Genomic DNA, 17,484 nt, shown 5'->3' on the forward strand with positions numbered 1-17,484 from the left:
TTTGCAAGTGCGGACTATGAACGTTTCCTGCTCCGCCAAGCCCGCCAGCTCCCAGAGGAGTCGGTGGACGTCTTATACGCCAGGCTCAAAAAACTTGCCAGCACGTGCACGCTCCCCGATGCGGACGACGAGATCCGCGCACAGTTCATCCAAGGCTGCGCGTCGTCCAAGCTCCGTGAAAGGGTACTGGAGGCGGACAACATGCCGATGCGCGACATCCTCACGCTAGGCCGCTCGAAGGAACTGTCCAAGGCCAGAGCCGCGCACATGGAGCCGAAGCCGGCGGTCACCATCAAAACAGAACCGGTGTGCGCCATCACGGCGGAGGTAGCCGACACCCGCACGAAGCATCCCCAGCGGAGGAGCCCGAGGCCTGTCCAACCGTCTCCCAGCCGAGCTTGTGTATGGTGTGGAGGAGCGACACCACACAAAGGGGCGTGCCCGGCCCAAGGCAAAATCTGCAGCGCATGTGGCAAAGCCAACCACTTTGCGAGTGTATGCCTGTCCACATCAAGGAAGAAGCAAGGAGGCCCGCCCAGGAGGGTGAGACAGCTGGCACCCCTACCCAGCACCTCCGCCAACAGCGACATGGATGACGACGACGAAGCGGATGTCGCCTCGGTGCACGTGGTGCGGATGCTCAACACCCTGGCCGCGACCCCGTCAACCGGACCCATGTGCACAGTCTCAGTACAGGACCAGGCCGTACCGGCTTTGATCGACACCGGTGCCTCCATCAACCTGATGGCGGCCAGCGTATACCGGACGCTGAGGAGCGCTCCACCACTCCGGCCAACGAGGGTGCAAGTGTATGCCTACGGCACCCATCGCCCCCTACGCCTGTGCGGGGCTTTCAGGACAGACCTATCCCACGACACCACTCGGCTGCCAACCAAAATATACGTGTCACAGGAAGGGACAGGATTCCTAGTGGGGTGCCGGACAGCCCAAGACCTGGGCCTGATCCACTTCGCCCTCACCGTCCAAACAAGCAACCTCGACCATCTGGTGCAGGAGCATACAGCCCTATTCGACGGAATCGGGTGCCTCAGAGGACCCGCCGTACACCTCCACATCGACAGGACAGTCGCCCCAGTAGCCCTCCGGCATCGACGCATCGCGTTCCACCTACGACCCAAAGTGGAAGCCGAACTACGGACACTGGAGCAAGCGGGAATTATCGAACGGGTAAGCGGACCCACCCCATGGGTGTCACCCATCGTGGTGGCGAAAAAACCGAAACAGCCGGACGCAGTGCGGATCTGTGTGGACATGCGCGTCCCCAACCTGGCCATCAGGCGCGAGCGCCACCTGACGCCGACCATCGACGACATCGTGGGAGAGCTATCAGGCTCCAAATGGTTCTCCAAAATGGACCTGAGGTCGGGATACCACCAGATCCCGTTGCACCCCGATTCCCGCCCAATCACCACATTTTCCACGCACGCCGGCCTCTGGCGCTACACCCGGCTCAATTTTGGGATCTCGAGCGCAGCGGAGGTGTTCCAGAACATTATCCAGAATGTCCTGCAGGGGCTGGACGGAGTCTTGAACATCAGCGACGACATCCTCGTCCATGCCCCTACTCTGGATGAACATATCCGACGCCTCCGAGCTGTGTTCTCCCGGCTGCAGGAACGAGGCCTTACCCTCCACAGAGACAAATGTGACTTCCTGCGCAAAGACATTAGCTTCTTCGGATACCGATTCTCCGACCAAGGGATAGGCCCGGACCCGGATAAGGTTAAGGACATACACGCGGCCCCCGCGCCTACCTCCGTGACGGCTGTCCGCAGTTTCCTGGGAATGGTCACGTACTGCGGGAGGTTCATCCGAGACCTGTCTGACCTCACGGGGCCCCTCCGCGACCTCACCAAAGCCTCCGCCACCTGGGAGTGGGGCCCCGCACAGCAAGAGTCGTTCCAGAGAACCAAAGAGGCGCTCTCGGCTGACACCACCCTAGCATACTTCGACCCCCGGCTCGATTCACAACTCATAGTGGACGCCAGCCCGACAGGCCTAGGAGCCGTGCTAGCCCAGCAGCAGAGGTGCGGAGAGTGGGCCCCCGTCGCGTACGCAAGCAGAACACTCACGCCAACGGAGCAGCGGTACTCGCAGATCGAGAAGGAGGCCATTGCGATCCTGTGGGGGTGCCGCCACTTCCACATCTACCTGTATGGACACCCGTTTGTGGTGATCACTGATCACAAGCCCCTAGTCCCGCTGTTCCAAGGCTCGTCATCACGCCCTCCCCCGCGGATAGAGAAATGGGTCCTCCAGCTCCAAGAGTTCCAATTCACTGTTGAGTACCGACCAGGCGCCTGAAATCCGGCAGATTTCCTGTCCAGACACGCCCGCCCGGCCACGGACGTGGAAGCCACGGAGGCGGCCGCTACCGAGGAGTATGTCCGGATGATTGTGGAAAGGTCCCGACCCCTGCCGATGTCCCTCAAAGAGGTTGCGCTGGCTACCGAAGGAGACGACTGTCTGCAGATGGCCATCAGAGCGGTCGCGTCTGGAGATTGGAAGCCGCTCCAAAGCCCGTCGTCCTTTCGCACGCCCGAGGCTCAGGCGTCACTGAAAGCGCTCTACATCGTCAGGAACGAATTATCGGTGTCCCCCGAAGGATGTCTCCTGAGAGGCCCCCGCCTGGTACTGCCCGGCAGCCTCACCCAACGGGCCGCCCTCCTGGCGCATGGCGCTCACCAAGGCATTGTCAAGTCGAAGAACCGCCTCAGGTGCAAGCTCTGGTTCCCGGGACTCGACAAGTTGGTTGAAGACACGGTCCAGCGGTGCCCGGTGTGTTTAGCGACCAGCCTACCCGACCCCCCAGCACCCGTGATCACGGAAGAGGGCCCGACCTCGCCGTGGGTGCGAGCCAGCGCCGATTTCGGCAGTCTACCTGGAGGACGACACATGCTAGTTGTGGTAGATGACTACTCGCGGTACCCCGAGGTAGAGATTGTCCCCTCAACAGCAGCAGCAGACGTGATCCCCAAGCTGGAGAAGGTCATGGCCACCCACGGACTCCTAAGTGAGCTGCGCACGGACAACGGTCCACCATTCAACGGCACAGAACTGGCCGAGTACCTGCAATCCCACGGCATCAAACACCGCCGCATAACCCCACGGTGGCCGCAAGCAAACGGAGAGGTTGAGAGACTGATGAGGACTCTAAACAAAACTGTTCAGATTGCCCTGGCAGACGGCCTCAACGTCGAGCTAGTCCTCTACCAATTCCTGCGTGAGTACCGGCTGACACCCCACTGCACCACCGGGGTTCCCCCGAGCCACCTATGTCTGGGCCGAGCGATCCGGGACACTATCCCGCACCACCCTGTGTGGGAGTCATCACCAGACCCACCCAATCGCTCCACAGAAAATCGACTAAAAACGAACCAAGAAGCCTCCCGGCGGCGGAGAGCGGCGGACAGTACAATCCAGGTCGGCGACCAGGTGCTAGTGAAAGACCGGCACCCCGGGGGGAAATTCCGCCTGCCCTTCGAGCTGGCCCCATGGATTGTCACCAAGGTACAAGGGACCCTGGTCACGGCCGTCAGAGGCGGCGAAAAAGTAACTAGAAACGTGTCATTTTTCAAGAAAGCCCCGCGCGAAGAGGAGGAAGACCTCCAGGAGTTTGAAGACTACTACCCAACCCCATCTCACAGCCCTCGGAACCCCCCAGGAGCGGAAGAGCCCCGGAGGGCGGAGAACGCCGGAAAGGACTCTTCGGCGTCAACTGAAAGGGAGGAGGTGCCACAAGCGGCGCCGAGCCGCCCAGACCCGGTGGTGGCGGACGGCTCAGAGGACATGTTTCTCACCCAATCGGATGGGCGCAGCCAGAGCCAGTATCACCTACGCCCGCACCCGCGACCATCCCAGAGGTACAGAGACTTTGTGGCTCGCTGTCAACTGTGGGAGTGAGGGAAGGCTGCCCCTCCAACAGACAACCAAGTAAGACTGTTCCTTTGTTTTCCATGAGACTTTTTAGAGACTGTTAAACTGTTGGGTCGCTATAGGCGACTAGTTTCGTTGGGTTTCAATTCTGGGTAAAGGAGGAATGTAATGTTGCGCAACGGACCGAACCATTGCCCGAGGGTCCGCGCGCGTGTGTTAGGGTCACACCCCCCCCCTAGCGTAGCCGGAGTTGGGTGAGCCCGACGTCCCCTCGGACGGCAGGCACAAATGTTAATAAAAAGCCCAGGGCTCTGGGCGTGGCAGGCATTTACACTGACCACCACTAGCACACCTGTGTCCACGAGTGTTTCATTTATAGGCCCGGGGCCCGACATTACAGTGCCCTCTCCAGACCCCCCTGTCCTCTCCTGTCCTCTCCTGCCCTCTCCTGCCCTCTCCAGACCCCCCTGTCTTCTTCTGCCCTCTCCTGCCCTCTCCAGGGCAGGGACAGCCGCCCCTGCAGCCTCCCCGCCGCATCTTGTGTAACCTGTCGCCGTCCTTGTGTGGGCGGGGCGTGTTTCGGGTTGTCTTCGCCGGTCATGACACCGGTTCCGGCCCGAGGGAGCTGTCAGTGTTATTCCCCATTGTGAGGGCTGCGCCGGTCCGAGCCTCTCCCCCCGCTGCAGGCGGGGCCCCCGGTCCGGGGGGGCGGCACCAGGTGAGGACCCCCTGGTGATGGAGCCCGCGGGGGAGGGGCATGGATTGGGGGGGCATGTCAGGGGCTGGGCCCCCTGGTGATGGGGCGAGCAAGTGGGCAGTGAGAGGAGGGGGGGGCATGTGCCCTCCCCCCCGGTACCCGGCAGCAGCTGCGAAGGGGGCCCTGGGGGGAGGGCATGGGACTGCAGCAGCGCATCATGCACGCGCCTGGGAGCCTTGGCGGCTGTGAAGGCGCTAGGGGGGGGGGGGGCTGCACTGCACACAGTCTGGGGGAGCGGGGGCTGCACTGCTCAGAGTCTGGGGGCCTCAGAGGCCGAGGGCGCCATGAAGTCACATGGGGGGGGGTCCCACTAGATATACAGCCTGGGACCCTGAGACCCTAGAGATACCCCTGGAGGTGTGGGGCCGCCCTGGTAGTATAGTGAGGGCCTCTGAGGGACGGGGTACCATGAAGACATGTGGGGGTCACACTGGCATACCTTAAGCCTCTGAGAGACAGGGTACCATGAAGACATGTGGGGGTCACACTGGCATACCTTAGGTCTCAGAAAGATGGGGTACCATGAAGACATATGGGGGCCACACTGGCATACCTTAGGCCTCAGAAAGATGGGGTACCATGAAGACATATGGGGGTCACACTGGCATACCTTAAGCCTCTGAGAGACGGGGTACCATGAAGACATGTGGGGGTCACACTGGCATACCTTAGGTCTCTGAGAGACGGGGTACCCTGAAGACATGTGGGGGTCACACTGGCATACCTTAAGCCTCTGAGAGACAGGGTACCATTAAGACATGTGGGGGTCACACTGGCATACCTTAGGCCTCAGAAAGATGGGGTACCATGAAGACATGTGGGGGTCACACTGGCATACCTTAAGCCTCTGAGAGACGGGGTACCATGAAGACATGTGGGGGTCACACTGGCATACCTTAAGCCTCTGAGAGACAGGGTACCATGAAGACATGTGGGGGTCACACTGGCATACCTTAGGTCTCAGAAAGATGGGGTACCATGAAGACATATGGGGGCCACACTGGCATACCTTAGGCCTCAGAAAGATGGGGTACCATGAAGACATATGGGGGTCACACTGGCATACCTTAAGCCTCTGAGAGACGGGGTACCATGAAGACATGTGGGGGTCACACTGGCATACCTTAGGTCTCTGAGAGACGGGGTACCCTGAAGACATGTGGGGGTCACACTGGCATACCTTAAGCCTCTGAGAGACAGGGTACCATTAAGACATGTGGGGGTCACACTGGCATACCTTAGGCCTCAGAAAGATGGGGTACCATGAAGACATGTGGGGGTCACACTGGCATACCTTAAGCCTCTGAGAGACGGGGTACCATGAAGACATGTGGGGGTCACACTGGCATACCTTAAGCCTCAGAAAGACGGGGTAGCATGAAGACATGTGAGGGTCATATTGTCATACCTTAGCCCTCTGAGAGCTGGGTTACCATGAAGACATGTGGGGGTCACACTGGCATACCTTAGGCCTCTGAGAGACGGGGTACCATGAAGACATGTGGAGGTCACACTGACATACCTTAAGCCGCTGAGAGACGGGGTACCATGAAGACATGTGGAGGTCACACTGGCATACCTTAAGCCGCTGAGAGACGGGGTACCATGAAGACATGTGGAGGTCACACTGGCATACCTTAAGCCGCTGAGAGACGTGGTACCATGAAGACATGTGGGGGTCACACTGGCATACCTTAAGCCCCTGAGAGATGGGGTACCATGAAGACATGTGGGGGTCACACTGGTATACCTTAAGCCTCTGAGAGACGGGGTACCATGAAGACATGTGGGGGTCACACTGGCATACCTTAGGCCTCTGAGAAACGGGGTACCATGAAGACATGTGGGGTTCACACTAGCATACCTAAATCCTCTGAGAGACGGGGTACCATGAAGACATGTGGGGGTCACACTGGCATACCTTAGGCTTCTGGAAGCAGGGGTATCATGAAGACATCTGGGGGTCTCACTGGCATGCGTTAGGCCTCTGAGAGACGGGGTACCATGAAGACATGTGGGGGTCACAGGCATACCTTAGGCCTCTGGAAGCAGGGGTATCATGAAGACATGTGGGGGTCACACTGGTATAGTTTAGTCCTGTGAGAGATGCTGTACCATAAAGTGAGATGGCGGGGAACACACTAGGTGTACAATCTGAGATTCTGAAGGCAGATGGAGAGGGGAGACGAATGTATTGAGGGAAAGGCAGGGGCCATGGGAGCCGGACGCCCTGAAGGATGGGGCAGGTGGTAGGGGTTATGCACTGGCAGGTGAGCTTGTTGCCTCCAAAGCATTAAGAGGGGCGGGTAAGCTTGAGTGAGGAGTGACATAGTTGTTAAGGGTGGGAGGTGAAAAAAGATGGGACAAGAGGAATTTTATGGCACATTGAAAATGTATGATCCTCGGACCAAATGTACTCCAGGCAGGAACCAGTTCTTTTGCACTATCTATTTAGTGTATCAGAGTTCGACTTAACTATAGAGCAAGAATATTTTTGGCACCTCAGAACATACAGTTGTAGGCAAAGCTTGACTGTCCTTCTGCATATTCATAGGGCATCATTTCTGTGTCCGTGCGGGGCACCTAAGGGTTTGTGCTATGACAGTGCGAGGCCCCTGTTGCATACCGATGGATTTCAGCCATCGAGCCTTCTGCAAGAGCAGCGTGTACACTTGTATTCTTTACTCAGGTTTATTAGTCTTTGGATTTCACTGTGAAGTCTCCGGGTGACGCTTTTTTGTTTCTTCATGTTTTGTGCCAGGAACGAGGATGTGACTTTCATTTCCAACAAGGTCTCATCTCAGTTGCAGTTTGCTGACTCTGTTTACCCCAACATTTCTTATCTGCCTCTGTCTCCAATCTGTGGTTTTTCATCTTACTTCAAATGAGTACATATTTTGGGATTGTAGTCTTCTCATTGATTAGATTGTGTTGTATTCTATTATTGATCCCAGTCAGTTATATGTATTTGTAGACTGCATGACTCACCTGGGAGGGTATCCTGGTGCTGAAGCAGGAGCTGTATGGGCCGAGACTAGGTAAAGAGCCCAAAGGAGGCTCTGATGTGCAGGGACGGGTCATTCCAGGATTTAGGAGCGAGGCAGAAGGTATGACAGCCTGGTCTGGTTCTGCATATGCAGGAGTCCGGCTGACCGGAGGAGCCTCGTAAGTTTGTGTTATTATTATTTTAATTTATTAGGCACAAAACGAATCATCCCCACAGGGATCTCTCGGCGCTACAATATCAGAGGGGTTAAGACAAGGCCTCTGAATAATGACTGAACAGCCGAGTTTTAAGACTTTTTTTTAACAGCCCCACGTTCGGACTATCACCGATGTCATCAGGGTGCTTATTCCAGTGGAATGGCGCAAGATAAGAAAAGGAGCGGCCTCCCATTCTGATCTTATTGATCCTCATTGGGCGCAACAACCGCCGATTGCTCGACCTCGATTCCCGACCCGGAATATAGGGGACTAGCTTTTTCCTTAGTTAGACCGGGCCATACCTCTGAAAAGTTTAAAATACTAGACATAATAGTTTGAATACTGCTCACTTCCTAATCGACAGCCAATGCAGTTGGCGCAAAAGAGGTTCCGAGGGCGAGCGAGATGGACGATCAAGGGCAAGGCGTGCAGCCGTATTCTGAACGACCTGGAGTCTGGAGAGATCTCCCCTTATCCCTACCAGTAGGGAATTGCCGTAATCCAACCTACTTACTTGTAGTGCCTGGATAAGCGATTTGTTTGCAGAGAGGGGTAACCAAGGAAAGGCCTTTCTGAGCATGCGCATCAAGCCAAAGCAGGTGCCCGAGATACTTTTCACGTGTTGCTCCATGGGGAGTTTATCATCCACCATAATACCTAGATTTTTCACCCACGGTTTTGGGGTCTGAAGGTCTCCTAGCTCAGCCGGCCACCAGTTTGCAGATCAGAGCTCCTCTGCTTTTCCAAACAGAATCTCTGTTTTGGCTGGATTCAGCTGTAGGAAATTAGCCGCCGTCATTAGCATGCATCTTTTGAATCTTTCTCTGGTCAATGCGGGTTCTTCATTGATGGTAAGGATTAACTGAGTATCATCCGCATACGAAACGGTGCCAGAGAAGAAACATAAACGTTAAATAGTGTGGGGCTTAGAATAGAGCCCTGTGGTACCCCTTTGTCCACAACCACAGTCTGAGAGGTGAACGACTCAAGTTGAACTTTCTGCGATCAGTTGGCAAGGAAGCTTTCAAACCATCTAAGTGCCATTCCTCTGACTCCAAACTCTCGTTGTCTATCCACCAGGATTCGATGAGAGATGGTGTCGAATGCGGCCGACAGATCCAAAGAATCAGCATAGTCGGAACTCCCTTATCCAGGGCCAGCTTGACCGTATCAGTGACTTCTGTTAGCGCAGACTCAGTACTGTGCGAGGCCCGAAAGCCTGACTGAGAAGAGTCAAGCAGATTGTTCACTTCTCGGTCCTGAGCTAGCTGCTTATTTACTGCGGCCTCCAAGACTTTTGAAAACAGAGGGTAAAGAGAAATCGGCCTGTCATTTTGAAGATCCAGATGATTGGCCATATCTTTTTTTAATATAGGTCTGATTTGCGCCTGCTTCCATTTCTGCGGAAAGGTGGCTGTAATTAAAGAATGATTTCTTAAAAAAGAGAGGGACCCTTTGAGACCCAAAGGACTAGGATTCAAACAGAATTTCTAAATTAGGCGTCCTCAGGGAGTATTAATAAAAATACACCTTCCACAAGATTCCTACGGAAACAACACAACCATTCGTGAGTGCCTTGCGTGTGAGTAGCCGTGCTACGTAAATTCCTGATTGATTGATTAAGCCCACTCTTACAAATGTTTCATATGACAACATCTGCCTGCATTATAGCTTTGTTACCACATCTGAGTTACAGCTCTTCGTCTTTTCAGGTCTTGCCTACCAGTAAGTGCGAAAGATCCCTCGTGAACGCACGGTGGGCTTACATCATCCCACCCAGTGCTTTCCATTTGCTTCCTTCTTATTCTGTGGCTTGCATTCCTTGTCTTGTGTTTGCCCCTCTCCTGGAACTTAACCAGTTTACTGTCCTGACTGGCTGGCTTGTATCTTTCCACTGCTCACCTTCTTAGTTGAGCAGTCCATGTGAGTGCATGTGTTTTCCAGCTCCTTCTCTCATGTGCTGTACCGCTGCCGGGCTCCATGTTGCTCTTTCCCTATTGTGCTGCTCGATCTCCTGCTCTCGTGTGCTTCTCCTTCCCGTCTCCCCCATGCTCCGTTTTCTCCCTCGTGCTCTCTTTGCTGCTCTCTCCCTCATGTACTGCTGTCTTTATCTCTCGTGGCTTTTTCCATTTTGCCCTCCCAGTGCTCTGTGTAGCACTCTCCCTTCTGCGCTTCTCTCCCCACCCCACCTGCTCGCTCCCTCGTGTGATGCTTTTCCTCCCCCATTACCCCAAAATCTTTACTCCCACCAACTCTTATGTTACCCCACAACCTACAGTCCTTTTTTACTTTTTATTTTGCACTTTCATATAAGAATGTTTAATTTTTCAAATATCCTAATCCATATGGCAGTCGCCATCTTTTCTAGGTAAATTTTAAAAAAGGCATTCCCTGGGCCCGATCATACATGGTGATACATGCACAACAGCAGCTGTTGCGACATTGTGCATTGTGCATCTTTCTTTGCGATGCTGCACGACTGAAAGCATTTTGCTTTTTCCCGAAAACAATCATCTCTTTGCTTGTCGCACACAGAGGATGAGGACTCTTCAGCTTCCTAAGGATACCAGCTTCTTCATTCCTTATATGTTCTGGAAATATTTGAGAAATCCCATGGTAAACCTATATATCCATCGCCTCATCACACAGGCCTATGGAAAGCACACTTTGTTCCTGGCTGCAGCTCTGTAGTTGCTGTTCCAGATCTTAGTTGTCAAAAGCAGAGACAAGCGGATTCTTTCTGTTCCTAGAGTTGACCGTTTCAAGGAACCCAAAGTGATTACTGCTGTTCCCGGCGCTTATGATCTCTGCTTAAAGTACAAAGACACAGTGCAGAAGAAGTCATGAACTCAAGCTTGTCAAATCCCACCCAGTATTGGTCTGCATTGTGAAGCTGAGTTTTAAGAGTTCCTGCTGGTACCTATTTTTATCAGAACCTGTGTGTGAAACCTAGCCACTATGCTCAATGTTATTCCACTCTACACCACTCCACTGTACGCTACTCTCCTGTACGCCACTCTACTCTATGGCACTCCATTCTACACCGCTACATTCTACGTCACTCCTCTGTACGCTACTCTCCTTTACGCCACTCTACTCTATGGCACTCCATTCTACACCGCTACATTCTACGGCACTCCTCTGTACGCTACTCTCCTTTACGCCACTCTACTTTATGGCACTCCATTCTACACCGCTACATTCTACGGCACTCCTCTGTACGCTACTCTCCTTTACGCCACTCTACTCTATGGCACTCCATTCTACACCGCTACATTCACCGTCACTCCACTGTACGCTACTCTCCTGTACGCCACTCTACTCTATGGCACTCCATTCTACACCGCTACATTCTACGTCACTCCACTGTGCGCTACTCTCCTGTACGCCACTCTACTCTATGGCACTCCATTCTACACCGCTACATTCTACGTCACTCCACTGTGCGCTACTCTCCTGTACGCCACTCTACTCTATGGCACTCCATTCTACACCGCTACATTCTACGGCACTCCTCTGTACGCTACTCTCCTTTACGCCACTCTACTCTATGACACTCCATTCTACACCGCTACATTCTACGTCACTCCACTGTGCGCTACTCTCCTGTACGCCACTCTACTCTATGGCACTCCATTCTACACCGCTGCATTCTACGTCACTCCACTGTACGCTACTCTCCTGTACGCCACTCTACTCTATGGCACTCCATTCTACACCGCTACATTCTACGTCACTCCACTGTACGCTACTCTCCTGTACGCCACTCTACTCTATGGCACTCCATTCTACACTGCTACATTCTACGTCACTCCTCTGTACGCTACTCTCCTTTACGCCACTCTACTCTATGGCACTCCATTCTACACCGCTACATTCTACGTCACTCCACTGTACGCTACTCTCCTGTACGCCACTCTACTCTATGGCACTCCATTCTACACCGCTACATTCTACGTCACTCCACTGTACGCTACTCTCCTGTACGCCACTCTACTCTATGGCACTCCATTCTACACCGCTACATTCTATGTCACTCCTCTGTGCGCTACTCTCCTGTACGCCACTCTACTCTATGGCACTCCATTCTACACCGCTACATTCTTCGTCACTCCTCTGTACGCTACTCTCCTGTACGCCACTCTACTCTATGGCACTCCATTCTACACCGCTACATTCTACGTCACTCCACTGTGCGCTACTCTCCTGTACGCCACTCTACTCTATGGCACTCCATTCTACACCGCTACATTCACCGTCACTCCACTGTACGCTACTCTCCTGTACGCCACTCTACTCTATGGCACTCCATTCTACACCGCTACATTCTACGGCACTCCTCTGTACGCTACTCTCCTTTACGCCACTCTACTCTATGACACTCCATTCTACACCGCTACATTCTACGTCACTCCACTGTGCGCTACTCTCCTGTACGCCACTCTACTCTATGGCACTCCATTCTACACCGCTACATTCTACGTCACTCCACTGTACGCTACTCTCCTGTACGCCACTCTACTCTATGGCACTCCATTCTACACCGCTACATTCTACGTCACTCCACTGTACGCTACTCTCCTGTACGCCACTCTACTCTATGGCACTCCATTCTACACTGCTACATTCTACGTCACTCCTCTGTACGCTACTCTCCTTTACGCCACTCTACTCTATGGCACTCCATTCTACACCGCTACATTCTACGTCACTCCACTGTACGCTACTCTCCTGTACGCCACTCTACTCTATGGCACTCCATTCTACACCGCTACATTCTACGTCACTCCACTGTACGCTACTCTCCTGTACGCCACTCTACTCTATGGCACTCCATTCTACACCGCTACATTCTACGTCACTCCACTGTACGCTACTCTCCTGTACGCCACTCTACTCTATGGCACTCCATTCTACACTGCTACATTCTACGTGACTCCTCTGTACGCTACTCTCCTTTACGCCACTCTACTCTATGGCACTCCATTCTACACCGCTACATTCTACGTCACTCCACTGTACGCTACTCTCCTGTACGCCACTCTACTCTATGGCACTCCATTCTACACCGCTACATTCTACGTCACTCCACTGTACGCTACTCTCCTTTACGCCACTCTACTCTATGGCACTCCATTCTACACCGCTACATTCTACGTCACTCCACTGTACGCTACTCTCCTGTACGCCACTCTACTCTATGGCACTCCATTCTACACCGCTACATTCTACGTCACTCCACTGTACGCTACTCTCCTGTACGCCACTCTACTCTATGGCACTCCATTCTACACTGCTACATTCTACGGCACTCCTCTGTACGCTACTCTCCTTTACGCCACTCTACTCTATGGCACTCCATTCTACACCGCTACATTCTACGTCATTCCACTGTACGCTACTCTCCTTTATGCCACTCTACTCTATGGCACAACATTCTACACCGCTACATTCTACGTCACTCCTCTGTACGCTACTCTCCTTTACGCCACTCTACTCTATGGCACTCCATTCTACACCGCTACATTCTACGTCACTCCACTGTACGCTACTCTCCTGTACGCCACTCTACTCTATGGCACTCCATTCTACACCGCTACATTCTACGTCACTCCTCTGTACGCTACTCTCCTTTACGCCACTCTACTCTATGGCACTCCATTCTACACCGCTACATTCTACGTCACTCCTCTGTACGCTACTCTCCTTTACGCCACTCTACTCTATGGCACTCCATTCTACACCGCTACATTCTACGTCACTCCACTGTACGCTACTCTCCTGTACGCCACTCTACTCTATGGCACTCCATTCTACACCGCTACATTCTACGTCACTCCTCTGTACGCTACTCTCCTTTACGCCACTCTACTCTATGGCACTCCATTCTACACCGCTACATTCTACGTCACTCCTCTGTACGCTACTCTCCTGTACGCCACTCTACTCTATGGCACTCCATTCTACACCGCTACATTCTACGGCACTCCTCTGTACGCTACTCTCCTTTACGCCACTCTACTCTATGGCACTCCATTCTACACCGCTACATTCTACGTCACTCCACTGTACGCTACTCTCCTGTACGCCACTCTACTCTATGGCACTCCATTCTACACCGCTACATTCTACGTCACTCCACTGTACGCTACTCTCCTGTACGCCACTCTACTCTATGGCACTCCATTCTACACTGCTACATTCTACGGCACTCCTCTGTACGCTACTCTCCTTTACGCCACTCTACTCTATGGCACTCCATTCTACACCGCTACATTCTACGTCACTCCACTGTACGCTACTCTCCTGTACGCCACTCTACTCTATGGCACTCCATTCTACACCGCTACATTCTACGTCACTCCACTGTACGCTACTCTCCTGTACGCCACTCTACTCTATGGCACTCCATTCTACACCGCTACATTCTACGTCACTCCTCTGTACGCTACTCTCCTTTACGCCACTCTACTCTATGGCACTCCATTCTACACCGCTACATTCTACGTCACTCCTCTGTGCGCTACTCTCCTGTACGCCACTCTACTCTATGGCACTCCAGTCTACACCGCTACATTCTACGTCACTCCTCTGTACGCTACTCTCCTGTACGCCACTCTACTCTATGGCACTCCATTCTACACCGCTACATTCTACGTCACTCCTCTGTGCGCTACTCTCCTTTACGCCACTCTACTCTATGGCACTCCATTCTACACCGCTACATTCTACGTCACTCCTCTGTACGCTACTCTCCTTTACGCCACTCTACTCTATGGCACTCCATTCTACACCGCTACATTCTACGTCACTCCTCTGTACGCTACTCTCCTTTACGCCACTCTACTCTATGGCACTCCATTCTACACCGCTACATTCTACGTCACTCCACTGTACGCTACTCTCCTGTACGCCACTCTACTCTATGGCACTCCATTCTACACCGCTACATTCTACGTCACTCCACTGTACGCTACTCTCCTGTACGCCACTCTACTCTATGGCACTCCATTCTACACCGCTACATTCTACGTCACTCCTCTGTGCGCTCTGACACTCTACCCCAATACATTCTCCCCTGCTCCACACTACCCCGCTCCACTCAACAACACTCCACTCTACGGTATTCCACTTTGCACCACTCCACGCTGCGCCACTCCACTGTGTGCTGTTCCGCTCTACCATGTACTCTTTTCTCACAAATGATGTGATTTGCGATGTCCTAACCGTTGTTGTAAATGCTATAATTTTAGATGATCTAATTGATTTAGTATGAAAGGGTATAAGAAATGCACGGAGATGGTGTAATTTATAGTTAATGTGCAGTGGCTAACAAGTTGAATACACTATATGGAGGTGCGTGAGTTATAATAATTTGAAGGTGTCTCGTAAATCACAAATGAAAAGTAGTAGTATAACTTTCAATTTTCAATTTTTTTGCAGTTTGTTTGGTTTGTATAGAAAGAATAAATAAAGTTACTGTAATTTAAAGGTGGTGCATTAATTATGCATATAAGGTATAACTATAATTTTAGAATGTGTAATGTTTGTGTAGTTTGTTTGGTTTGTATAGACAGAATAAATAAAGGTTTCCTAACTATAACAAAGGTTTTTTATACATATATATATTATCTTCTGGTGGTCGCTAGTAGGTAGTTATAGTTAGGACATGGTTTCCATAGACAAAGTGTTTTTTATTTTGCTAATAACTTTGGTGCCGTTTGACGAAACTTCACAAAAGTTTTAAACTAGTACGACAATCTCTTCAGCTGCTGTCTGGAAAGTTTTGGGGTGATTCTTGAAGCGGGGGCTGAGGAAAAGGAGGGGGTGGAGGTCCCAAAACTTGTTTTTTCCATTTGATTTCCTATAGGGATTTTAGACATGACTACTGCCCAAACTGCTGGACAAAATTACAGCAAATGTGGCAGAAAGCTAGCTCTTAATCATGAATGAGCCCTTTTTATAGTTTGGTGTAAATCCCCTCAGTAGTTTTGGAAATAATTAAGAAACAAAAGGACAGATATCTAGGGACAAAAATCCTCTGCAGAACCGACAGATCTCATGATGAGATCTTATTGGCTGCCAACTCTTCAACCAGGAAGTGTTGGCAGCCATCTTGAGACTCAGCCAAATCCCAAGGAAAAAAACGGTTAAAAAAAAACAGAAGGGGGCAAGGTAGACATATCCTGACCCCCTAGGCCTGGTGGTGGGGTCCTGGAAAGACCACACTGGCGGAAAAAACCTCTTTTTTTTTTGTTTGTTTTTTTCCCAACATTTTTTTTGTCAGAATTTTAATTTGCTTCCCTGGGTGGGGGGGGGGGGGGGGGGGGTAGTGCTAGGGCAGATCAAATTTGGCCCCATGCTGAAACTGAAAGTGCACAGGCTGATCTGTTCGGCTCTGAGCTCCACCCTTCATTAATAGATTTGTTTCTTCTGAACTCAGTCTTGCCGCCCCCCTCTAGCCCTGCTGTGCTTTGAGTCCAAGTAGAGTGATAAAAAGCACATCGAGCGGGAAGCGGGCGAATAGTTAAAAAGGAGTGGGTTGGGAAGACTGGACATTTAACTGGTATGCCTCCACGGTGCCTCGACACTGCTCTGGTGGGATGGCAAATAATATGGGATGGAGAGTAATCGAGGAGGGCGAGGCTTGTAGTGTCAGCCCGGACGTCAACCGAGAAGCTGCTTCCCAGGGATTAGATTACAGTCCAGTTTGCAGTGCAGGTGTGCTGCCTACCCATCAGTCTCGGCCACTTTCTGCCTCTCCAGAGGGGACCAGCCCCTGAGGCACAGTGCAGACACCTGAGCCTTTTATACATATCTTCAGACTAAAGCGCTCCAACTTCTCGTCGGGACCAGTAAGCACTATATAACTGCAATAGCAATACAATACCATACCAGTCTATTTATTTTATTTATTTATAGAGTTTTATATAGCGCGAACGTGGCCCATGGGTATCAGAGCGCTTCACGGTTACATGAGGTACAATTTAGAGTACAGCGGCTATAGTAGCATTAATGTATATCAGATTTAGGTACATGTCTTTCTTAGCAGTTTCAACAATAACAATTTTAAGAACTGTTTAGTGTACCAGGTGTAACAGTATTCCTATACAAATGGTTCCGATGTGTCATTTTCTTCCCAGCGATTTTGCAGAATCAACTAGTGTAGGTGTGCAGTTTAACGCTGTGATCAGTTTGGTCCATTCCTTCACATCTGTGGGGTTCTTTGGTGGTGATATTAATAGGAATTCTGTTTTTTGTGCATTTAGTTTCAAATGATTGCTAGTTAACCAGTGTAATGACATTTTTAAGGCCTCATTCATTATCATTATGTCTTCCAGTGACGCGATCTTGATGTAGATCGGAGTGTCATCCGCGTACATGTGATAAGATATGTTTGCGTCTCTGAGAATTTCTGTGAGGGGTTCGACATAAAGGTTGAATAGTGATGGGGATAGTGTTGATCTTGAAGGACTCCAATCGAATTCAGGCATGATGGGGAGAGCGTCTGGTTGACCAGGAATCTTTGTGTTCTGTTCTGAAGGAAGGATTCAAACCATTTCAGAATATTTCCAGATAGTCCCATCCTGTCATGTAGCCTGGCTAGCAGTGTTTCATGATTTACC

The 17,484-nt window shown here is 51.8% G+C and overlaps 1 protein-coding gene across 1 annotated transcript in view; it reads left to right on the forward strand.

Moving 5' to 3' along the window:
• Window positions 1-4,499: 4,499 nt before the first annotated feature.
• Window positions 4,500-17,484, forward strand: part of LOC146863545 (uncharacterized) — a 78,347-nt gene continuing 65,362 nt past the window's right edge. Inside the window, exon 1 of the mRNA XM_085643005.1 lies at window positions 4,500-4,615. The gene's annotated coding sequence lies outside the window, so the exon portion shown is untranslated. The remainder of the gene's footprint in view (window positions 4,616-17,484) is intronic.

The sequence above is a fragment of the Triturus cristatus genome, chromosome 2_2 (genome assembly GCF_964204655.1).
Source record: "Triturus cristatus chromosome 2_2, aTriCri1.1, whole genome shotgun sequence".
Classification (NCBI taxonomy): Eukaryota; Metazoa; Chordata; class Amphibia; order Caudata; family Salamandridae; genus Triturus; species Triturus cristatus.